This window comes from Pongo pygmaeus, chromosome 14 (assembly GCF_028885625.2).
Source record: "Pongo pygmaeus isolate AG05252 chromosome 14, NHGRI_mPonPyg2-v2.0_pri, whole genome shotgun sequence".
Taxonomy (NCBI): domain Eukaryota; kingdom Metazoa; phylum Chordata; class Mammalia; order Primates; family Hominidae; genus Pongo; species Pongo pygmaeus.
In genome coordinates, this window is record NC_072387.2 from 24521826 (window position 1) to 24548215 (window position 26390).

General features: G+C 46.1%; 1 pseudogene; it reads right to left on the reverse strand.

Moving 5' to 3' along the window:
• Positions 1-9456: 9456 nt before the first annotated feature.
• LOC129032037 (uncharacterized protein C2orf27A-like) overlaps positions 9457-26390 on the reverse strand; it is a 39795-nt pseudogene continuing 22861 nt past the window's right edge.

Below are 26390 nucleotides of genomic sequence, written 5' to 3' on the forward strand. Positions count from 1 at the left end.
CTTTTAAGTGAAAATTAAATGTTTACCTTCTGCTATCAAGCATTCTATGAATACAAAATATTTATTGTTTTCAACTTTAGAAGAAATTTAAAATGTCTACATGCTACTAATCTAAAAATACAGGCTCTAGGTTTATATGGTGTTAACCTTTCTTCCAAAATTTAAGGAATAGATATTTAAATGCCATCTACTTTGTTTTAAAATACATAAAATGTTTTAAGGTTTTGACCTCAAAATTTACAGTAGCACAGCTACTGCATAATGAATAAACCACAGAATAAAAACAAAGAAAGATTCTACAGACCAGTCTAACCAACAATACAATTATAAACTAGTGGTTCAAATAACAAAAACCAATTTCAATGACAAATGCATGGTATGAAAACCCCGCAAAGGTCAAGTCAAATATATTATACTTGAATGAAATTATGAGTTGAGAGTAGGAAATCTATGTTTAACCAAACAAATTAAATAATGTTTATGAGGAAATTATACTGCTAATGTTTTATTATTTGGCAAGCTATTCAGTGGAACACAAAGATATTCTTAATGAAGTCAAAAATATATTTTAAAATGTTACTGAAGTGGATTAAAAAATAATGAGGACATGAATAACTTTTAAAAGTATTCAGGGATGAAGAGAGAAAAATAAATTTCATACATACATAAAATATATTTAAAAAGTTGTGTTTTTTGGTTGCTCGAATAAAGGGAGCAGATATTTAAATTCCATGCCTTTCATTTTAAAGTTTAGAAAATGCTTATAGCTTTCCACACTGACATTTATACTAACACAGTTAATCTAATCGAGTGATAACAAAATCAAAACAAGCAGAATTCTCTTGACCAATCTATTTTTTTTATTGTAATTATTATTATTATTATTATTATTATTATACTTTAGGTTTTATGGTACATGTGCCCAATGTGCAGTAAGTTACATATGTATACATGTGCCATGCTGGTGCACTGCACCCACCACCTCGTCATCTAGCATTAGGTATATCTCCCAATGTTATCCCTCCCCCCTCCCCCCAACCCACAACAGTCCCTGAAGTGTGATGTTCCCCTTCCTGTGTCCATGTGTTCTCATTGTTCAATTCCCACCTATGAGTGAGAATATGCGGTGTTTGGTTTTTTGTTCTTGCGATAGTTTACTGAGAATGATGATTTCCAATTTCATCCATGTCCCTACAAAGGACATGAACTCATCATTTCTTATGGCTGCATAGTATTCCATGGTGTAGATGTGCCACATTTTCTTAATCCAGTCTATCATTGTTGGACATTTGGGTTGGTTCCAAGTCTTTGCTATTGTGAATAATGCGGCAATAAACATACGTGTGCATGTGTCTTTATAGCAGCATGATTTATAGTCCTTTGGGTATATACCCAGTAATGGGATGGCTGGGTCGAATGGAATTTCTAGTTCTAGATCCCTGAGGAATCGCCACACTGACTTCCACAAGGGTTGAACTAGTTTACAGTCCCACCAACAGTGTAAAAGTGTTCCTATTTCTCCACATCCTCTCCAGCACCTGTTGTTTCCTGACTTTTTAATGATCGCCATTCTAACTGGTGTGAGATGGTATCTCATTGTGGTTTTGATTTGCATTTCTCTGATGGCCAGTGATGGTGAGCATTTTTTCATGTGTCTTTTGGCTGCATAAATGTTGACCAATCTATTTTCTTGATTTTTAAAAGTAAATGTACTCTCAAAGAAACAAAACTATTATTCGTGGATTCTGTTATTTGAAAATATTTACTGATCATTTACCTTACACCAAGTGATCTCCAGCTCATGGAAAAATATGTAAAGTTGCCCAGCTTCATTAAGCTTAAACTCTTCTGAAGGAGAAAAGAAGCAATGGAGTACGGACATTAAAGCAGGAGTGTGGTGATATGGCTGAGACTTCTACTCGTACACTGTGGTAGCTGTGTGGAGAATGGATTGAAAAAAGGGCAATGACAAAAGCTTAAATTAGTATCAAATATGGCAATCCTATAATTTTAAGGGTCCTTGAAATAAGAATGTATAGTAGTTCTCATTATTTCCCCAAGAAATCTCTGCACTTGGCCTTGTGAGGGAAGCGCTATAGTTACCAAGTGGTGGCGGTGGGAAGGTGAATTTGAAACAACATTTGGAATTACTACGCTTTAAAGGTAAAGCTGGCAGGAATTCCATACACATCAGATCTGAAAATATGTGTGGGTGTGTATGTGTGTGTGTGTGTCTGTGTGTGTTTGTGTGTGTGTGAAGCAGGGAGAGAGAGCAAGAGTGAGAGTGAGCAAGAGAGAGAGGAGAGAGAGGCAGAGAATCAGACAGATACAGAAAGAGAGTGACAGAGCTACAAAAACAGAATTAAAAGGGGACACCAAGAATATTGAGCTGAGAAACTATAAAATGGGAGTTGCCATTAAACAGAATGGGGAAGAGCAAATTTGGGGAGTTTCAGTGGCTCCATATAGACACATTAATTCTGAGATTCCTAACTGACATCCACGTGGATAAGTCAGGGAGTGTTGGGTGTAGTGTCCAGTGTTTAGGTGTAATATGAAATATCAGGAAATTAATGACACAAAAATTAGTAAGAAAGCAAAGATAAGAAAGATAAGAAGTCAAAGTCCTGAGCCTAATGGTCCTCTAACATTTAAAAAATTGTAAAGATGAAACCTGCAAAAAAGGACTAGGGGTAATTATCAAAAACATGGTGGGGGGAAAGTAGGTTAAGTGTTCTGGAATTCTATAAAAAAAGTTTTACAAAGAGAAGGTGGAGATGAACTGTGTGAAATGCTGCTGATATATAAATTAAGACAAAGGCTGAGGATTTATGGTTCAATTTATAATTTAACAATATGGATCGCACTTATGTTTTGATACGAGCAGCTTCATTGGAGTGAGTAGGTGAGAAACCATATTGGAGTGGTTGCTGAAATGAAAGTCTGATCTCTGGATTCTTAAGGAAAAATTTTATTGGACTGCAGAGGCATAAATTGGATTTTTAATTCTGGAGTCAGGATGTGCTCAGTAAACATGTGCCAATCAATGCCTCCTCACATTTTTTTTTTTTTAGCTAGGTATTCTGTTATCTTTTAATAATATAATAATTACCTGAAAAACCTACACCCATTTTGCAGCAAATCACCATGACACATGTATACCTATTTAACAAACCTGCATGTTCTGCACATTTATCCCAGAACTTAAAGTATATATATATATATATATATATATATATATATATATATATGTATAAAGAAAAAGAAAACCCAGCCAAGTGTGGTGGCTCATGACTGTAATCCCAGCGCTTTTGGAGGCTGAGACAGGTGGACCATCTGAGGTCAGGATTGAGAACAGCCTGGCCAACATGGTGAAACATTGTCTTTACTAAAAATACAAAAATTAGCTGGGTGTGGTGGGGGGCACCTGTACTCCCAGCTACTTGAGAGGCCAAGGCAGGAGAATCACATGAACCTGGAAGGCAAAGACTGCAGTGAGCTAAGATCATGCCACAGCACTACAGCCTGGGTGACAGGGTGAGACTGTCTCAAAAAGAAAAACAAATACAAAAAAACACCCATTTAATTGGGAAACGTTATAAAGACTGATACTAGAGGTTGTTGGAGGGGAGTTTGTTCCACAAAATATTGTGTGAGTTGCCGATGGACAAGTAAGATGGTAAAATGCCTTTGAAAAACTGACCATACCTGCTATACTTAAATATTCAGATACCAAACATCCAGAAATTCCATCTTGTCATTTATTTCCACAAGAAAAAACAAGAGACTTGTATTAAAATATCCATTTCTATTAAAAATAATCACACTAGTTTTCCTGAAATTTTTTTATTAATAGCTCTTGTTTTCATCAGTACAACTTCTAATATACATGTGTATATATACTTAATATATGTATATATATACACATATACATATATAATATACATTATATATTATATATTATATATATTTATACATATCATCATATATTATATATTTATATATTATTATATATCATATATCATATATAATGTATATTATATATGATACTATATATACTATATAATAGTATATAGTATATATAATACATATAATAGTATATAGTATACATAATACATATAATAGTATATAGTATATATAATACATATAATAGTATATAGTATATGTAATCCATATAATAGTATATATTATATGTAATCCATATAATAGTATATATTATATGTAATCCATATAATAGTATATATTATATGTAATCCATATAATAGTATATATTATATGTAATCCATATAATAGTGTATATTATATGTAATCCATATAATAGTGTATATTATATGTAATCCATATAATAGTGTATATTATATGTAATCCATATAATAGTATATATTATATATAATACATATAATAGTATATATAATACATATAATACATATAATATTATATATCATGTATGACATATAATATATAATATATAATAAATATTTATTAGATATTATATATTATATATATTTATTATATAATATATATAATATAATATCATATATAATATATAATATATTATATATCATATATAATATATAATATATTATATATCATATATAATATATTATATATCATATATAATATATAATATGTATTATATTTATTACATATTATATATATTATAATATATTATATAATATATATTATATATAATATATATTATATAATATATATTATATTATATATTATATAATATATAATATATTATATATTATATAATATATAATATATTATATATTATATAATATATTATATAATATATATTATATATAATACAACATATAATATATAAATATATTATATATTTATTTATTATAGTTTATTATATTTTATATATTTATAAATATATTTATATATTTTATATATTTATAAATATATTTATATATTTTATTTATACATTTATATATATTTATAAATATATTTTATATATTATGTTTATTTATTATAATTTATTATAATAAATAATTATATATTATATATTACATATAATATATTATATACATAAACATATACACATATGTATATATGTATTATATACATATTATATATGTATTATATATATATAAAATATATTATATATTTATATATAACATATATTATATACATATGTGTATATATAACATATATACACATATGTATATATACATATATACATTATATATGCAAATACATATATGTATATGTATAATATACATATATATCTGTGTTATATATACATATATAATATATAATATATTACATAATATATGTAGCCTATAATAATATATAATATATTATATATATTATATATATTATATATTATATAATATATATAATATATTATATATTATATAATATATATAATATATATAATATAATATATTATATAATATAATAGAATATATAATATATAATATAGTTTATTATATATATAACATGTATATATGTATATATTAGACAGATATATATGTATATTCTACATATACATATGTGTATATATACACATATGTATATATGTTATATATACGCACATATGTATATATGTTATATATATATACGCGTATGTATATATGTTATATATACACGTATATGTATGTATGTTATATATACACGCATATGTATGTATGTTATATATACGCATATGTATGTATGTTATATATACGCATATGTATGTATGTTATACGCATATGTGTGTATGTTATATATACGCATATGTGTGTATGTTATATATATACGCATATGTATGGATGGATATATCCATACCATACGTATGGATGGATATATCCATACCATACGTATGGATGGATATACCCATACATATGTATGGATGGATATACCCATACCATATGTATGGATGGATATACCCATACCATATGTATGGATGGATATACACATACCATATGTATGGATGGATATACACATACTATATGTATGGATGGATATATACATAATATATGTATATATATTAGGCAGAGTTTTGCTCTTGTTGCCCAGGCTGGAGGGGAATGGTGCAATCTCGGCTCACTGCCACTTCCACCTCCCGGTTTCAAGCGATTGTTCTGCCTCTGCCTCCCGAGTAGCTGGGACTACAGGCATGTGCCACCATCCTCGGCTAATTTTGTATTTTGTTAGAGATGGGGTTTCACCATGTTGGTCAGGCTGGTCTCGAACTCCTAACCTCAGGTTATCCACCTGCCTCGGCCTCCCAAAGTGCTGGGATAACAGGTGTGAGCCACTGTGCCCGGCCTATTTTGAATTTTTTAATGTACCACACTCTAAGAACACATATTTTAAATCAATTTGTACATTCAGTGCCTAGAACAAAACCAGCATTTTGTAGATTCCAAGGAATTATTTGTGGTATAAATGGTGAGTAACTTAAATAAGTTATTATTTATAACATCTATATACAAACAATATATTACCTCAGAATACAGTGATAACATTTTTTATGTATAAAATGATTTCAATCTCAGTTAAATATTTTTTGCATGAGTTATTGTCATATACAGATGGTCACATCGTTTTGTTTATATGAAAATGTCTGTAACTACTATGGACATTTTTGTTACTTAAGCCTTTTGGTCTTGCTGCCGTAGCAAATACTGTGCCTCTTAAGAACATGAACCTGTTTTACTTCATTTTTTAGCAGATTTCTTAATGAAATATATACCATACTATTTTGTTTAACACATAAGCAGACACCCTGTCAGAAGCAAAGAGACATCTACTCCACAATTACCACCCATCCCTCTGCTAATGTGGCTGCTGAAGATTTTACCTAGAGCAGAGGACTTTTGTGTTCAACCTAAGCACTTTATATCCTTTATTTTCAATTGGGTAGGAGATAAAATAATTCAGCAGCAATAAAAGTCACACTTCTTAAAGTTGCAGTCTCACCAATGTACCACAGTGTAGCAGTCTGTCTTGTGAGGTATCACCTGGAGTTCTTCATCTCACCACCAAGATGATTAAGGAACAGGGACACACGGGTGAGGTTGGAGTGAAAGTTAAATAAGCAAAAGGGGGAGGCTCTGTGCAGCAGACAAGGGGGTCCGAGTGGATTGCCATTTTTACAGTTGAATCAAAAAGCTTTTATAAGAAACTCCTCTCAGCTATGTATAAAACTGTCTGCACAATTCCCTTTCTATGTCCAGCTGTGTGTATGTCTCTAGTCAAGCACAAAGTGGGCTTCTTTTGTTTCTATAACTGGGTTTGTTTTAGGTAAGCCCCCCTCCTCCCTGTGCAAGTTCCCACAGAGGCCACCATGTACATGCCTGAAAAAGGGAGGAAAATTTTTCCTGGGAGCTTGCCAATTACACAAAGGACAGAAGGCCTCTGTGCTGGACCCTGCATGCTTATCTGTTCAGGGCTTATCTGTAGGTGCAGTAGTTCTGATTTTTCAGGCAGACAGCTTCCCTGAGGACCAGTCTCTTACTTGTTTACTCAACTAATTTTCCTTTCCTTCTCCCTCAACATTATGCAGCAAAACAGAGTACACTTCTCTTTCCCAGGAAATCAGTGTTGGTACTCCACTCTGAATACTTGTATTATTGGATTTCTTAGAAAAAAAATATTTGGGATCATAATTTAGATGCCATCAAACAATGAACAAAAATATGCTACTTTGTTTCCCTTCTCTTCTCTTGTTACCAGACAATAGCTAGTTTTCTTTTCTCTCCAACTCCTATTTTCTGTGCTTCTACCTGATTTTTAAAAAAACTTCTATACATTTCCAATCTTAGTATAGCAGATGTTAAATATGTGGTCAAACTACGTACATAAGAAGAGTTGAATTATATAATTATATTTAAGCATTTTAAAATAACTCCCCTTCAGTTTGTTTTGCAGTTATTTTACATAATCAAATGTCTTCCTGATATACATCCCAACCCAGTGGTTGTCAAGCTCTGCTTTGTTTTCTAATTGCATCAGAATTAGCCACAATTCTTTTTTTTTTTTTTTTTTGAGATGGAGTCTTACTGTTGCCCGGGCTGGAGTGCAGTGGCATGATCTCAGCTCACTGTCATCTCTGCCTCCCTGATTCAAGTGATTCTCTTGCCTCAGCCTCCCAAGTAGCTGGGACTACAGGTGTGCACCACCATGCCTGGCTAATTTTTGTATTTTTAGTAGAGATGAGGTTTCACCATGTTGGCCAGGCTGGTTTTGAATTCCTGACCTCTAGTGATCCACTGCCTGGGCCTCTCAAAGTAAGAGTTATCCAAAATTCTTATGATAAATATGGGTAAATCAGCACAACTCAAGATTTAAGAAATAAAAATTTCCAAGAGAAGAACCCCAGGATTATGCATTGAAAATGTCTCCCTCAGGTGGTTCTGATGTGATATGTGGTCTGAGTTTAAAATGCAAGGAAAATTACCTTCCCTGCCCTCCAGTTGGCCCTTATGTCCAGATGTCCCTCTTCCCCTTTCTTATTGTGCTCTCTCCTTCTGTGCCTTTGTTCTATTCTCCCTCCACTTCTCATCCAGATGTCAAGCCTTCTTCCATCAATTGTCCTAAAACTCCAAATGGTCAGTTGCCTCTAAACTTCCCTCTGTCCCATGAACAAGTTATGCAGGCAAATGTAGAATTTAAGCTTGGACCAAGCTGAATCAAGAGCTGCAATTAAAGATTTCCCTAAGCCCAGAGGGGACCAGCAAATATGTATAGAAGATTTTGGATTTCCTCTGAATGCATAAGGCTCTGACTAACCTGACGCTATAGACCAAATGTTATTGTCCCCCTCAAATTCAAGTGTTGAAATCTAATTCCCTGTGTGATGATATTTGGAGGTAGGGCATTGGGCAATGATTAGATCATGAAGGCAGGGACCACATGAGTGGGATTAGTAGCCCCTGTTGAAGGCACCATGGAGAGCTCCCTCATCCCTTTTGTCATGTGAGGACATGGTAGAAACATGGCTGTCTATGAACCACAAAGCAAGCCCACACCAGACATGGAATCTGCTAACCACTTGACCTTGAATTTTGCCATCTCCAGAACTGAGAGAAACAAATTTGTTCATAAGCTTCCTCATCTATGGCATTCTGTTTTGACCCCAGATTAGCTAAAAACACCAAAATATCAACTTCTACACCAAATTTTGGAAATGGATGCTAAAACTTTGATGGCAAAAGGTGACTGATCTGCCTGACAAATGAACCTACATGATCCCTCTTTCCACAAAGCTGGAGGGAGAGTCAACACAAGCAAAAATAGGTCAAAGTCTTCTAAAAGCCATACCTGAAGGGTTTTCAATATCACTTGATCAGATGGTAATTTAATCACACAAAGAACCACAACAAAACACACAACTATCAGAGGTTTTCAATGCCACCTCAAAAACACTATCTACAATATTAGGGAGTGAAAGAAGTCATGGAAGTTTCAAAAAATCAAACTTTATTTCAGTGTTACGGTAGAAATTTGAAATTCTTAGTTAAGCTATGAATAAATCCTTGGGCAGGTGCAGGCATGGAGATTCTAGGGTGCAGCTGCTGAGTTTAAAACCTTCCTTTGGAGATGCCCCCTGGCCCCCTCAACCCCTGTCTGCCTGTCAAGAAGAGGCCATCCTGGGCAGCACATTAGAGGCAAATTGCCCAGATGCCCAGCTGAGGGCAAACCTCCATGCCTGGAGGAGGAGGTCGCCTCTGGGAGCAGGAGGACCTGCTGGAACCCCTGCTCACAGGCTCCTTTTCTTGCTCTCCAGCACCTCCTGCAGGCAGGCAAACACCCCCAGCAGCAGTAGCAGCAGGCCCTTCAGCAGCAGGACTGCTGCTCTGCTCAGTGAGAGAAGTCCCTCTCCAGTGAGGCAGAGGAGCCCAGGTTGCACACCCTGGTCTCTGCCTCCATATCTTCCACTGTGCCCAGGACTGGGAGCAGTGTGGGAGCTGCTGGCTGGAGCTGTGCTGGTCACCCCCTCTCTGCCACCTCTAGCTCCAGCCACACTTTCAGCTCCAGGGCTGAGGCCGGTGGCTCTACAGGAGGTGCCATGAAGTCAGGCAGCTTCTCACTGGGCTTGTCCTGGGCAGTCCCAGGGCAGTGGCAGGAGGGCCCTGGAGATTCCTCTAGCTCCAGCGCTGTCCTGGAGGGGGCTCTGCCCCTGGTGCTGGCACTGGCTCAACAGCTGGCACTGGAAATAGCTGTATTTCTGCACCTGAAGCAGGAGCTGAAAAAGGAGAGAGGTCACCAATATCACTCACTTTCCACTGGAATTTCCAAACATGAAAACAACCTCACTGAATTTAAAGGAATTTCAGCCTGAAAACATTGTCCCTGGAAAGACTTCCAGACTGCAGGTGACCTCACCATGTGCCTGTGTCTCAATGAGCTCCAGAGGCTCCAGCTGGACAAGGACAATGTGCAGATGTCGCCCTGGTGGGATCACTGGTGAGGCCTGGCCTGGTAGCTCCATCTGGGGCCTGGTGTCTACCTGGTGACTCCTGTGCTGTGGTACCTGGGGGGCCTTCTGCCAAATGGCCAGAGGCATCTGGGGTGAGGGATGAGCCTACAAGGGCATCATCGGAAAAGAAAGGCTCTCACTCCCGCCATTCCTGAAGCAGGAGCCTTGAGATGTGGGGATGCAGCACAAGAACATCTGGCTCTCTTGAGCATCTCCCGCCAAGTGAGCTGGCTATGGGGCTAACTCTAGGATGTGGGTGCCTGGTTATCGGAATTCATTTTTTTTTTTTTTTTTTGAGACATAGTCTCATTCTGTTGGCCAGACTGGAGTGCAGTGGCATGATCTCGGCTCACTGCAACATCTGCCTACTGGGTTCAATCAATTCTCCTGCCTCAGTCTCCTGAGTAGCTGGGATTACAGGCATGAGACATGTACCACCACACCTGACTAGTTTTTTTGTGATGGTTTTTGTTGTTGTTGTTGTTGTTGTTGTTGTTTTTAAGACAGAGTCTCGCTCTCTTGCCCAGGCTGGATGGAGTGCAATGGCGCGACCTTGGCTCACTGCAAGCTCCGTGTCCCGGGTTCATGCCATTCTCCTGCGTCAGCCTCCCGAGTAGCTGGGACTACAGGTGCCCACCACTACGCCCGGCTAATTTTTGTATTTTTAGTAGAGACGGGGTTTCACTTTGTTAGCCAGGATGGTCTCGATCTCCTGCCTTGTTTGTTTTTTGTATTTTTAGTAGACATGTGGTTTTACCATATTGGTCAGGCTGGTCTCGATCTCCTGATTTCATGATCCTCCTGCCTCAGCCTCCCAAAGTGCTGGCATTACAGGTGTGAGCCACTGTGCCTGGCCTGGTTACCAGATTTCTAAGTTCTCTTAGGGTCTGTTGCCAAGGAAGTGAGGTCACTTCTTTAAGGTTCCATCCCCTCGGCCTCCTCCTTCCAGAAGACCTACTCAGGACCCCAGTGGGCTGCTGACTGCTCACCTTCCCCACAGGCCAACTCCTTACCTGTATACAGTTATGTCCACCCAGGGCCTGTTTGGACACCTGCACGTGATGTTCATCAGGGGCCTAGGAATCCACTTGGGGCCTGGGATCCTACAGGGGCCTAATGTTACCCTGCAGATTGGGTAGCTACCTGGGGACCAGTTATCAGCCTGGGGACTGTGGTTGATTTGCGGGCTAATGTCCACCTGGGGACTGGTTATTCACCTGAGGCCTGATGCATACCTGGGGCCAAATGTCCCCCTCAGGGTGAATTCCACCTCAGGCCTGTATGTCCACCTGGGGCCTGATGTCTGCCTTAGATCTATGTCCCACTGGGGCCTTGTGTTCACCAGGGACTCGTATCCAGCTGTGGCCTGATGGCCTACTGCATCCTGTTGCTCACCTACGGCCTGGTGTCTACCTGGAGCTTGGTGATCCCCTGGGAGCTGGATATCAACCTGGGGCCTGGGTGTCCACTTAAGGCCTGATGTGTGCCTGGGGCCTGATTGTCCATCTGGGGACTGGGTGTCCACCTTGTGTCTGATGTCTACCTGAAGCTAGGTATCTATGTAAGTCTTGGTGTCTACCTGTGGCCTGATGTCCACACGAGTCTGGGGTTCGGTTGGGGCCTGCTGTACATCTGGGACCTTGGTGTCTACTGAGGCCTGATGTCTACCTGGTGACTGCCATCCTCTTGAGGCCTGATATCCACCTGGGAATGGTTTATCCATAGAAATGGTTATGTCCGCCTGGGGCTGGATGTTGCCCAGGGGCTAGATGTCCACCTGTGGCCCTGAGTCCACCTAGGGCCTGATGTCTACCTGGGGCATGGTGTTCACCTGAGACCCGGGTGTTTACATAGGGCCTGATGTCCAGCTGGTGCCTAGGTGTCCACTGGGGGCCTTGTGTTAACCTGGGGACTGGTATCCATCTGGGTCCTAATGACAACCTGGGTTGAATTATTCACCTAGAGCTTGGTATTCACTTAGGGCTTGAGTGTCAGCCTTGGACCCGGTGTCCACCTGGGCCTTGGGTATCAAACTAGGGGTTTGGTGTCCAGTTGAGACATCATTTGCACCTGGGGTCTGAGTGTTCTCATGAGGCCAGATGACCACTGGGGGCCTGAATGTCAACCTGGTGTCTGAAATTCACTGAAGGCCTAGGTATCCACCTGGGGTCTGATGTCCATCTGGGACTAGGTGTCAACATGTGGCCTGATGTAAACCTCTAGTTCAGTGTCCACCTTGGGCCTGATGTCCACTGGGGGACTGATGTTTACCTTCGATCTGATGTTTACCTGGAAACAGTGTATTCACCCACGGCCTGATGGTCACCTGGGGTTGAATGTCCAACTGTGGCCAGATGTGCATCCGGAACCTGGGCATCCACCCAGGGCCTGATGCTCAGCTGGGGCCTGGAGTTCACCGGAGGCATGATGTCTACCTGAAGCTTAATGTTCATCTGAGTGCTGGATGTTCACCTGGGGCCTGATATCCACCTGGAGCCCAAGGACCCTTCTCAGGCCTGATGTCCACAAGTTGGCCTGGTATTCATCTGGGGCCTTCGTGTTAACCTGTGGCCTAATGTACTCCTGGGTTCTAGTGTCCTCTTGGGACCTGATGTCTACCAGGATCCTGGTATCCACCTGGGGTCTGGTATCCACCTAGGGCTAGGAATCCACTTCATAACTGGTGCCCATTGGGGTCCTGATGTTAACCTTGGGACTGGGTAACCACCTGAGGCCTGATGTCCACTTAGGGCATAAGTGTTTATCTGGGGTCTAGTGTTCACATGGGGCCTGATGTCAACCTTGAGACTAGGTATTCACCAGAGGACTAGTGTCCAGCTGGGGCCAGATATTCACTTGGGGCCTGGTCAACTTGAAGCATAGTTGTCAACCTAGGACCTGATGTCCAGTCCAGTGTCCACCTTGGGCCTGTTTTCTACCTGGGGCCTGTCTGTCCACATAGACTCTGGTATCAATCTGGGGCCTGGGTATTTACCGGGGTCCTGGATATTCATTGGTACATTATGTCTACTGGAGTCTTTGTGTCAATCTGAGCTCTGATGTCCACCTAGAGATTTGGTATCTACCTAAGGCCTGGTGTTTACATGGGGCCTGTAACAGGAGGTCCCAGATGAACTCAGATGTCTACCTGAGGCCTGATGTCCACCTGAGTTCTGAGTGTTTACATAGGGCCTGCTGTCAACTTGGAACCTAAGTATTTACCTAGGGCCTGGGTGTCCACCTGGGGCCTGACTTCCAACTAGATCTTGTGTCAACATGGGGCCTGATGTCCACTTTGGGCCTAGGTAACTTCCTGATGACTAACGTCCACATGGCTCCTAAGGACCATCTGAGGCCTGGTATTAATTTAGAGACTGGTATCCATCTGGAGTCCAGGTATCCACTTGGGACCTGATGTTCACCTGGAGTGTAGGAATTCATGTGGAGCCTGGTGTCCACCTTGAGTGTGTGTATCCAATTGAGTGGTGGTGTCCACCTGCAGTCCAGTGTATACCTGGGGCCTGATGTACACATGGGGCCTGGGCATCCATCTAGGACCTGATGTTCAGATAAGGGCTGGAGTTCTCCTGGCCTGGTGTCCACATGGAGCCTAGGTGTACAATTGGAGCCTGATGTCCCAGGTGGATACCTGGGCCTCAGTGGTCATCAGATCCTAGGAAACTCTCAGGCCCCAGGTGCACATAAAGCTCCAAGTGGCCACCTAGGCCACAGGTTGATACACAGGGTCCAGGTGGACACTGGGTGCAAGATGAACACCAGGCCCCTGGTGAACACCAAGCCCCAGATGTCTACCTAGTCCTCAAGTGGACACCAGGCACTAGATTGACACATAGGTACCAGGTGGATATCAGGCTGCAGGTGAACACCAGGCCCCAGGTGGTTGGGTTACTTATACCATAGGTGGCCGTCAGGTCCCAGGTCTGTATCCACTCCCCACCTGAAAATCAGGATCCAGGTGGATACCCATGTCCTAGGTGAACACCAGGTTCCAAATGAACATCAGGCTCCAAGTGAACACACAGGCACCAGTTCAATACCAGCCTCAGGTAGACATCAGGACCCAGGTGGACCCCAGGCCCAATGTACATGCCTAGTCTCTTGGAATACATCATTTTCAAGGTGGACACCCAGATTCTTCGTAGACATCTGGTGCCAGGTGGATATCTGGCTGCAGGTGGACATCAGGCCCCATGTGGAGACCCAGTACACAGGTGTAAATCAGGCTCCAGTATTTCATCAGGTCCGAGTTAAACACTTGACTAAAGGTGTGCATCAAGACCCGGGTTGACATCCAGGCTTCAGGTGCACACTAGGCCCAAAGTGTACACCCATGCCCAGGTGGGCATCAGGCCCAAGGTGTACACCAGACCCCAAGTGGACATCAGGTTCCAGGTTGACACCAGTCTCTAGGTAGATCCTTAGGCCCCAATTGGTCATCAGGCCCAGGGTGGATACCTTGACCCCAGGGGGTCACCAGGTCCCAGGCAGGCCTCAGATGGACACTAAGCCCTAGGTTAACACAAGGTCTGAGATGGTTTCAGCCTCCATGTGGACTTTAGTCATAAGGAGCTTACCTAGGCCCTAAGTGGACATCAGGCCCCAGGTTGACATCAATGAACCATGTAGAAGTCAGGCTCTAAGTAGACACCCAGGCCCTAGGTAAATACTTTGGTCCCAAGCCGACATCAGGCCCTATGTGGACACCCAGACTCCAGGCAGATGTCAGGCCCCAGGTGAACACTGAACTCAGGGTTGTCATCAGGCCCTACGTTGACACATAGGCCTCAGGTAGACAATAGGCCGAGGTGAACTTCAGGCTCCAGATGAACATCGGGCTCCAGGAAGAAGTCTGTGCCCCAGTTAAACACCTGGTCTTAGGTAGACATCAGGCCTCAAATGGATGCCCAGGCCCCAGGTGTATACAAGGCCTCAGGCAAACACCAGGCCCCAGGTAGACATTAGACACAAGATGGACATTCAGGCCACAAGTGAACGTCTGTCCCCAGGTGGACATCCATCCCAAGATGGACATCAGGCCAGAGATGTACACCCAGGCCCCAGGAGAACCCCGGGCCCCAGGAGGACACTCAAGCACCAGAAGGACACCCAGTCCCTAGGTAACTACAAGGCCCCAAGTGGACATGATGTTCCAGATGGATATGAGGCCCCAAGTGGATACTAGGCCCAGGTGGACCCCAGGTCTCAGGGGCACACCAGGCCCCAGGGGAACACCAGGCCCTAGGTAAGCATGCAGTCCCAGGTGGATATCAGGTGCCAGGAAGACACCAGGACCCAGTTGGTCATCAATCCACAGCTGAACACCAGTTCCCCATGAACACCAGTCCTCAGGTGTGCACCCGGTCCTCTCATGTGCATCAGGTGCCAGGCTGACATAGGCACCAGCTGAACTCTGGGCCTCAGGTGAACATCAGATCCCAGGTTGTCACCCAGGCTCCAGGTGAACACCAGGTTTTAGGTGGACACGAGGTCCTAGGTTGATGTCTATGCTCCTGGTGAACCTCAGGCCCTAGTGGACACCCAGGCCCTTTATAGACATCTGGCTCCATGTGCACTCCCAGGGCCCAGGTAGACATGAGGCCCCAGAGGAACACCAGTCCTTAGTCACCTAAGACTGAATTCCCCTAGGGCTGGAGACTGAGTATTCACCTTGGGCCTAGGAATCTACCTGGGGCCAGATGTCGATCTGAGACCTGATGTCTACTCAGGTTCAGCTGTCCACCTAGGGCGGGGTGTTTTTTTGTGATCCAGAGTCTACCTGAAATCTTGGTGTCAACCTGGGGCCTACTTGGCCCCAGACTCCACTTGGAGTCTGATGTGCACCTGAAGCCTGAGTTTTCACCTAGGATCTGATGAGCACCTGGGGCCCAGGTTTCCATCTGAAACATCAGGCTCTAGTTATACATCTGGGCCCCAGGTATACACTAGACACCAAAAGAACTCCAGCCCCTATCTTAACATGAGGTCCTAGGTGGATGCCCAGGCCTCATGTCTACACTAGGCCTCAGGTAGACACGACTCCAGGTGGGCATCAGGCCTGATATTGGCTCTATATCTCCACCCAAATCTCATGTTGAATTGTAATCCACATGGGTTGAAGAAGGGGCCTGGTGAGAGGTGATTGAATCATGGGGGCAGATTCATTTGCTGTTCTCGTGATAGAGTTCTTATGAGATCTGGTTATTTGAAAGTGTGTAGCACATCCCCCTTCTCTCTCCCTCCTCCTCCCCCATGGTAAAAAGGGCTTGCTTCCTCTTGGCTTTACATCATGATTGTAAGTGTCCCAAGCCCACCCAGTCATGCTCCCTATTAAGCCTGAAGAACTGTGGGTCAGTTAAACCTCTTTTCCTCATAAGTTGCCCAATATCAGGTAGCTTTTTATAATAGTGTGAAAATGGACTAATACAAGGCCTTAGGATAACAACCATGCTTCAGGCCATAGGTAGACATCTGGCTGCAGCTGGACACTATTCCCCAGGTGGATACCTAGGCTCAAGGTTGACATTAGTCCCCAGGTAAACAACAAGCCCCAGGTGAATACCTATGCCCTAAGTAGACATCAGGCCTCAGGCTGACACTCAGTCTAAGCTCAACATTAGGCTCCAGGTGGACACCCAGACTCCAGGTGGATACTAGACCCCTGGGGTACACCAGACTCCTGGTAGGTATAAGGCCCCAGGAGGACACTAGAATCCAGGTGTATAAAGCCACTGGTTGACACCAAGCTCTCAGATGAACACCAGGCCAACTAGTGGACTTTAGGCACATGAGAACACTTGGGCACCAGGAAGGTATCAGGCCCCAGGTAAACATCAAACTTCAGGTGGACATCATTCTCCATGTAAACTCTAGCCCCAGCTAAACATCAGGCTCTAGGTGGAAGCCCAGACCCCAGGTGCACTTCTGGCCACAGTTGAACATCTGTCCCCAGGTGAATATCAGACCATGGATGGATAGCAAGTCCCCAGGTGGACATCAGGTCAAAAGTGAATATAAGTCTCTAGGAAGACATCTGGCCCCAGGTGGATACTGAACTAGAGGTTTACATCAGGCCCCAGGTTGACAGCAAGGCCCAGGTAGACAGCAGGCCCCAAGTGAAGACCAGGCCCAGGTGTATACTGAACTAGAGGTTTACATCAGGCCCCAGATTGACATTTAGTCCCCAGGTGGTCATGACACCTCAATTGGACACCAAGTCCTCAGGTTGATACCCAAATCCCAGGTGGACACCAGGTCAAAGATGAACACAAGACCTAAGGTTGACACTCAAGCCCTAAGTGGACACCAGGCTCTAGGTGAATAATATGACCCAGGGGATCATTAGGACCCAGCTGCATACCAGTCCCCAGGTTTACACGAGGCTCCCAGTAGGTTCCTAAGCTCTAGTTGGACATGTGGTCTCCAGTAGACACCCAGGACTAAGGTGGACATCAAGCATCAGATGGACGTCTGGCCGCGGATGAACATCAAGCCTCATATGGATACCTAGTCCCCAAGTAGACATCAGGCCCCAGTTTGACATCAGTTTCTGGATGGATCCCTAAGCCCCAGGTGAATATCCAGTCTCCAGCTGAACATCAGCCCCTTGTGGATGCCCAGGCCCCAGGTGGATATCAGGTCTCAGGTGAACACAAGTCCCCAGGCAGACATCAGGCACCAGGTGCACACTCAGACCCCAAGAGGACATCCATCCCCAGGTTGACATCACTGTCAAGGTGTACATTAGGCAACAGATGTACACCCAGGTCCAAGGCAGACACGAGTCCCCAGTAAAACTCAAGGCCCCAGGAGGATACTCAAGCCCTAGGTGGATGCCCAGACCTCAGGTAATTACAAGGCCCCAGGTGGATATCAGATTCCAGATGAACATTAGGCCCCAAGTGGATACCTAGGCACCAGGTAGACACCAGACCTCAGGTGCATCCCCCAGTCTCAGGTGCACACTAGGCCCCCAGTGAACACTGGCTCCAGGTGAACACCCAGTCCAAGGTAGACACCATGACCCAGGTGGTCATTAGGCCACAGCTGAACACCAATCTTGAGTGAACACCAGATCCCAGGTGGGTACCTAGTCTCCAGGTGGATATTGGGCCCCAAGTGGACACCCAGCCCCCAGATGAACATCAAGCTTCAGGTGGACATCGTGCCTCAGGTGAACTCCGGGTCCCAGCCCAGCTGAACATCAGGCCGCAGGTGGATGCCTAGGTTCCAGGTGCACAACAGGTCACAGTTGGACATTCATCCCCAGGTGAACATCAGGCCATGTGTGGTAAACAGTCCACAGGTGGACATCAGGTCAAAGGTGAACATCAGTACTCAGGTGGACATCAGGCTCCAGGTTGACATCAAGCCCAAGGTGGACACTGAACTAGAGGTTTACATCAGGCCCCAGGTTGACACCCAGGCTCAGGTGGACATTAGGCCCCAGGTGGATACCTAGGCCCCTAGTAAACCTCAGAGCCTAGGTTGACATTCAGGCCCCCAGTAGTCATTTGGCCCCATGTGGACACTGAGGCGCCAGGTTTACATGATGTCTTAACTGGACACCATGGGGCCAGTTTGATACCCAAGTCTTATGTGGATGCCAGGTCCAGGGTTACACTCAAGCCCCAGGTGGACACCAGGCCCTAGGTGAATAATACAACCCAGGTGGTCATTAGGCCCCAGAATGACACCAGTCCCCAAGTTAACAGGAAGCCCCCAGTGGGTACCTAGGCCCCAGCTGGACATCAGGCCTAATGTGGACACCCAGGATCAAGATGGACATCAGGACTAAGGTGGACATCTGGTGACAGGTGGACATCAAGCCTGGTGTATACCTTGTCCCCAGGTGGTCATCAGGCCCCAGATCAACACCAGTCCCTGGGTGGATTCCTTGGCTCCAGGTGGACACCCGGTCTTCAGCTGAACATCAGACCCCAGGTGAACACCAGGTCTTAGGTGGACATTAGGCCCCTGGTGGACATAAAGTACCAGTGGACATCCATGCTGCAGGTGGACACCCAGGGCCCAGATGGGCATCAGGCCCCATTTGGACATTGAGGCCCCAGGTGGATATCAGGCCTCAGGTGAACCCTAGGTCCAACATAGACATCAGGCCTTAGGTTGACACTCAAGCACCAGATGGACTGCTGCACCTAAGCAGAAAACATTCTCCTATCTGGATATCTAAGATACAGGTATACAACAAGCCCTAGGCTGACATCCAGACCCCAGGTGGACAATATGCCCTAGGTGGACACCATAGCCCAGGTGAACAGCAGGCAACAGTCTGGCACCAAGTACCTAAGTGAAACAAAGCCTTAGGTGATTACCAGGCCATAGGTAGTCATTAGTCTCCAGCTAGACAATAGTCCCTAGGTGGATACGTAGGCCCCAGGTGGACACTAGACCCCAGATTAACACAAAAAACAAGTAAAAAATCAAGCCCCAAGTGGACAACCAGGCCCTAGGTAAATACACACATCTCAAGCTGACACCAGGCCCTATTTGGATACCCAAGCCCTAGGTGGACTTCAGGCCCCAGGTGAACACTGAACTCTAGAAGGTCTTCAGGCCTCGTGTTGACTACCTGGACCCAGGGGGACACCAGGCATAGATGAACTTCAGGCACCAGCTGTACATCAGGTTCCAGGTAATTATCCAGGCCCCAGGTGGATATCAAACCTCAGATGAAAACCAGGCCCCAGGTAGACATCACAAACCAGGTGGACACTCAGGCCCCTACTGAATATCCATCCCCAGGTGGACATCCATCCCAAGGTGGACATCAGGCCACAGATGTACACTTAAGCCTAAGGCAGACCCCAGGCCCCAGGAAAACTCCAGGCTCCATGAGGGCACTCAGACCCCAGGTGGATGAATTGGTCCTAGGTAAATACAAGACCCCAGGTAGACATCAGGCTCCAGTGAACATGGGAGCCCCGGTGGGTACCTAGTCCCCAGGTGTGCATCAGGCAGAAGGTTGACCCAGTCCCCAGCTGAACTCTGGGCCCCAGCTGAACATCATAACCCAGATGGTCACCCAGGGTCCAGGTGAACACATAGTCTTAGGTGGACATCAGGCCCCACATGAACATCCAAGCCCCAGGTAGATATCAGGCCTTAGGTGTACACCAAACCTCAGGTGGGCATCTGGCTCCAGATGGCCATAGGTGGATAACTAAGCCTCTCCTGGATATCGGGCCCCAGGTAGACACCAGGCTCCAGGCGAACATCTAGCCCCAGGGGGACATCCAGCCCCTGGTGGACATCAGGGCTCACATGCATAAACAGTTTACAGATGGTACCTCACCTCTACTCCCTGAAACCTCACTTCCCCTCATGGGCCTTCTGTCCAACTTGGGGTACCCCTAGCCACCCTAGGCGCACACTGGACTCGAACCAGGGACGCCAGGGTCCCTGGGGCTCAGCGCAAGGGTTCATGGGAATACACTTTCGTCCGTGGGGAACCCAGTCCCCGCTTCTCGGCGGCGCAGTTGTTTTTTTTTTCTCTGCCCCAGGTGCCTCACCTTCCCCTCATGGGCGTTCTGTCCACCTTGGGGTACCCCTAGCGGCCCGAGGCGCACCCTGGGCTCGAACCAGGGATGCCAGGGTCCCCAGGGCGCAGCGCAAGGGCTGATGGGAGACACTTTCTTCCGTGGGGGACCCAGGCCCCGCTTCTCCGAGGCACGTTTTTTTTTTTTTTCCTCTGCCCCAGGTGGGTCACCTTCCCCTCATGGGCCTTCTGCCCACTTTGGCGTACCCCTAACGGCCTCAGGCACACGTTGGGCTCGAATAAGGATCGCCAGGGTCCCCAGGGCACAGCGCAAGGGTTGATGGGAAGACACTTTCACCCGAGGGGGACCCAGGCCCCGCTTCTCCGCAGCGCGTTTTTTTTTGTTTTTTTTTTCTCTGCCCCAGGTGACTCACCTTCCCCTCATGGGCCTTTGCCCGCTTTGGGTTACCCCTAGCAGGCCAGAAGCGCACCCTGGATTCGAGCCAGGGACGCTAGGGTCTCCGGCGCCCAGTGAAGGGCTGATGGGTAGGGACGTTCGTCCGTGGGGTCCCAGGCGCCACTTCTGGGCGGCGCAGTTTTTTATTTTTTTCTCTGCCCCAGGTGTCTCACCTTTCCCTCATGGGCCTTCTGTCTGCCTTGGGGTACCCCTAGCAGGCCGAGGCGCACCCTGGGCTCGAGCCAGGGATACCAGGGTCCCCGGGAGGCAGCGCAAGCGCTGACGGGAAGACAGTTTCTTCTGTGGGGGACCCAGGCCCCGCTTATCTGCGGCGCGGTTGTTTTTTTTTTCTCTGCCCCAGGTGCGTCACCTTCCCCTCATGGGCCTTCTGCCCGCTTTCGGGTACCCCTAGCGGCCTGAAGCGCACCCTGGTCTCGAACCAGGAACGCCAGGGTCCCCTGGGACCAGCGCAAGGGCTAATGGGAAGACACTTTCGTCTGTTGGGGACTCAGGCTCCGCTTCTCCGTGGTGCGGTGTTTTGTTTTGTTTTGTTTTTTTTCTGCCACAGGTGCCTCACCTCTCCTTCCTCAAACCTCAACTGTCCCTCATGGGATTTCTGCCCGCCTTGGGGTACCCCTAGTGGGCCCGAGGCGTTCCCGGGGCTCGAACCAGGGTCTCCAGGGTCCACAGGGCCCAGCGCAGGGGCTGATGGGAAGGCATTTTCCTCCGTGGGGTACACAGGCCCAGCTTCTCCTAGGCGCGGCTTGTTTTTTTGTTGTTTTTTTTTTTTTTCTGCCACAGGTGCCTCACCTCTCCTCCCTCAAACGTCAACTTCCCATCATGGGCTTTCTGCCCGACTTGGGGTATCCCTAGCAGCCCAAGGCGCTCCCTGGACTCGAACCATGGACACTAGGGTCGCCGGGGCCCAGCGCAGGGGCTGATGGGAAGGTACCTTCGTCCGTGGGTACCCAGGCCCCGCTTCTCAAAGGTGCGTTTTTTTTTTTCTCCGCCCCAGGTGCCTCACCTTCCCCTCATTGGCCTTCTGCCTGCTTTGGGGTACCAGGAGCAGGCCCGAGGCGCTCCCGGGTCTCGAACTAGGGTCGCCAGGTTCTCGGGGCTAGCGCAGGAGCTGATGGGAAGGTACTTTCGTCGGTGGGGACCCAGGCCCGGCTTCTCCGAGGCGCTGATATATTTTTTTTTTCTGCCACAGGTGACTCACCTCTCCTCCCTCAAACCTCACCTTCCCCTCATGGGATTTCTGGCTTCCTCAGGGTACCCCTAGCGTGCCGGAGTCCCTTCTGGCCCTTGAACCAGGGTCGCCAGGGTCCAGGGGGCCCAGTGCAGGGGCTGATGAGAAGGCACTTTAGTCCGTGGGGGACCCAGGCCCCGCTTCTCCTCGGCACGGTTTTTGTTTTTTGTTTTTTTTTTCCTGCCGCAGGTGCCTCACCTCTCATCCCTCAAACCTCACCTTCCCCTCATGGGCCTTCTGCCCGCTTTGGGGTACACCTAGCGGGCCCGAGGCGCACCCAGGCCTAGAACCAGGGTCGCCTAGGTCCACGGGGCCCAGCGCAGGGGCTGATGGGAAGGCACTTTTTTCCGTGGGAGACCCAGGCCCCGCTTCTCCGTGGCACGGTTTTTGGTTTTTTGTTTTTTTTTCTGCCACAAGTGCCTCACCTCTCCTCCCTCACAGCTCACCTTCCTCTCACGGGCTTTCCACCGGCGTTAGGGTACCCCTAGCGGCCCGAGGCTCTCCCTGGGCTCAAACCAGGGACCCCAGGTTCCCCGGGGCCCAGCGCAGGGGCTGATGGGAAGGCACCTTCGTCCGTGGAGGACCCAGGTCCCGCTTTTCTGCAGCGCGGTTTTTTTTCCTCTGCCCCAGGTGCCTCACCTTCCCCTGGTGGGCCTTCTGCCGGCTTCTGGGTACCCCTAGCGGGCCCGAGGCGCACCTGGGGCTCGAATCAGGGTCGTCAGGGTCCATGGGGCCCAGTGCAGGGGCTGATGGGAAGGCACTTTCGTCCGTGGGGGACCCAGGCCCCACTTCTCTGTGGCTCGTTTTTTTTTCTTTTTCTGTGACAAGTGCTTCACCTCTCCTCCCTCAAAACTCACCTTCCCCTCATGGGTTTTCCGCCCGCCTTTGGGTACTCCTAGCAGACCCAAGGCGCATCCGGGGCTCGAACCAGTGTCACCAGGGTCCACAGGGTCCAGTGCAGGGGCTGATGGGAAGGCGCTTTCGTCCGTGGGGGACCCAGGCCCCGCTTCTCCGTGGCGCGGGTTTTTTTTTTTTTTCTTTTTCTGTGACAGGTGCCTCACCTCTCCTCCCTCAAAACTCACCTTCCCCTCATGGGCTTTGTGCCCCCAAAGCCACCCTTGGGGTGCACTTAGCAGCTGAGGCGCACCCTGAGCTCGAACCAGGGACACCAGGGTCCCCAGGTCCCAGTGCAGGGACTGATGGGAAGACACTTTCGTCCGTGGGGGACCCAGGCCGCGCTTCTCGGCGGCGAAGTATTTTTTTTTTCTCTGCCCCAGGTGCCGCACCTTCCCCTTAGGGGCTTTCTGCCCACCTTGGGGTACCCCTAGTGGCCCGAGGCATACCCTGGGGTCAAACCAAGGACGCCAGGGTCCCCAGGGCCCAGCGAAGGGGCTGATGGGATGACACTTTCATCCGTGGGGGACCCAGGCACCGCTTCTCGGCAGCGCGTTTTTTTTTCTTTCTGCCTCAGGTGCCTCACCTTCCCCTCATGGACCTTTTGTTCGCTTTGTGGTACCCCAAGCGGTCCCGAGGCGCACCCTGGGCTCGAACCAGGGTCGCCAGGTTCCACCGGGCCCAGCGTAGGGCCTGATGGGAAGGCACTTTCATCCGTGGGGGACCCAGGCCCCGCTTCTCTGAGGCGCGGTCCTGTTTTTTTTTTTTTTTTTTTTTTTCCTGCCGCTGGTGTCTCACCTCTCCTCCCACAAACTTCAACTTCCCCTCATGGGCCTTCTGTCCGAGTTGGGGTACCCCTGGTGGCCCGAGGCGCACCCTGGGCGCGAACCAGGGATGCCAGGGTCCCTGGGGCCCAGCGCAAGGGCTGATGGGAAGACACTTTCGTCCCTGGATGACCCAGACACCGCTTAGCGGCGCTTTTTTTTTTTTTCTCTGCCCCAGGTGCCTCACCTTCCCCTCATGGGCCTTCTGCCCGCTTTGGGGTCCCCCTTGCGGCCCCAGGCTCACCCTGGTCTCAAACCAGGGACGCCAGGGTCCACAGGGCCAAGCGCAGGGCATGATGCGAAGGCAATTTCTTCCGTGGGGGACCCAGGCCCCGCTTCTCCACGGCGCGCTTTTTTTTTTCTCTGCCCCAGGTGCCTCACCTTCCCCTCATGGGCTTTCTGCCCTCCTTGGGGTACCCCTATCAGGCCGGAGGCACACCCTGTGCTCGAACCAGTGTTGCCAGGGTCCACGGGGCCCAGCGCAAGGGCTGATGGGAAGGCATTTTCGTCCGTGGGGGACCCAGGCCCCCCTTCTCCGTGGCGCTTTTTTTTTTTTTTTTTCTGCCACAGGTGCCTCACCTATCCTCCCTCAAAACTCACCTTCCCTTCATGGGCCGTTTGTCCGCCTTGAGGTACCCCTAGGGGCCTGAGGCGCACCCTGGGGTGGAAACAGGGACGCCAGGGTCCACTGGGCCCAGCCAAGGGGCTGATGGGAAGGCACTTTCGTCTGTGGGGGACCCAGGCCCCACTTCTGTGCACGCGCGTTTTTTTTTTTTTTTCTCTGCCCCAGGTGCCTCACCAGCTACTTGGGAGGCTGAGTCAGGAGAATTGCTTGAGTCTGGGAAACCGAGGTTGCGGTGAGTCAAGAGATCACAGCACTGCACTCCAGCCTGGACGACAGAGTAAGAGTCCATCTTAAATAAAGAAAGAAAGAAACTAAAGACATAATAGGCATCACTGAAAAAGTTGGAATTAGTTAATACAGGGAATATTAGGATGAATGATATAAAAGAACTAAAATCAAAATGAAAATAAGTATGCTGACTCCTCACACTTTTATCTCCATGATGAAATAAATACAATTTAAATACCAAGATATGATATACATATTAAATGAGTTTTGAGGAAGGTCAGTAAAAAGTAACCATGCATCTTGTATTAATGAACCAGATAACCTATTACATATGGTTTTAGCAGTAAGATTTGATAATATATGTATTTCATATTATTTCATAAGAAATATTTATACATGGATTTTTCTAATAAGATTTGATTATATGTATTTCATATTTCATAAGAAATATTTAAATTATACGTGGATTTTTCTAGTGGCTACTTCATCTCCCACTTCTTTTCATAGTACTGACTAGATTTTAAATTACTGATCATAATGTGTCTTAGTTCACTGAGATGATAAATAGCAAAACATTTTGAATTTAAATAAAGGACAGAAATTTTAAGTTTGATTTTTCCACTAAGCTGAGCTACCTTCCAATTAGATTATTTAAGATCTCACAAACAAAATAGTATCACAGCAGGACATAACCTCAGGATTCCTTTTCACTTCAAAGTTTTTTACTTTCAAAACTCCAACCTTTACACTATATTGATATAAAAGGCAGCAAGACCCATAGACGGGAGGTAATGTTATAAATGTATGAATCTCTTATCTATATTTAGATTTATACTTTACATAAAGATGTTCCCAAAACAGAAATAATATTATTAGAAATACTAAAATTGAATTTCATTAATAGCTAATTTAGATAATACTTATGAGGAAAAGCATGTATTACACTTCATTGTACCTTAAATTTTTCCCATACCTTCATTCACTAGATTCACCATCAATTCAAAATTAGATAACCCATGAAGGAGCTCATGTATATGTATATATACTGATGAAGCACTACTATGTTACTTTTGGAATAAAAATTAATGCTTATCTATATAACTTGCCCATTAAAATCCCCAAGCATGGCAATGGGTATAGTCAAAATAGCTACTAGAATTTATTTTTAAATTCTTGT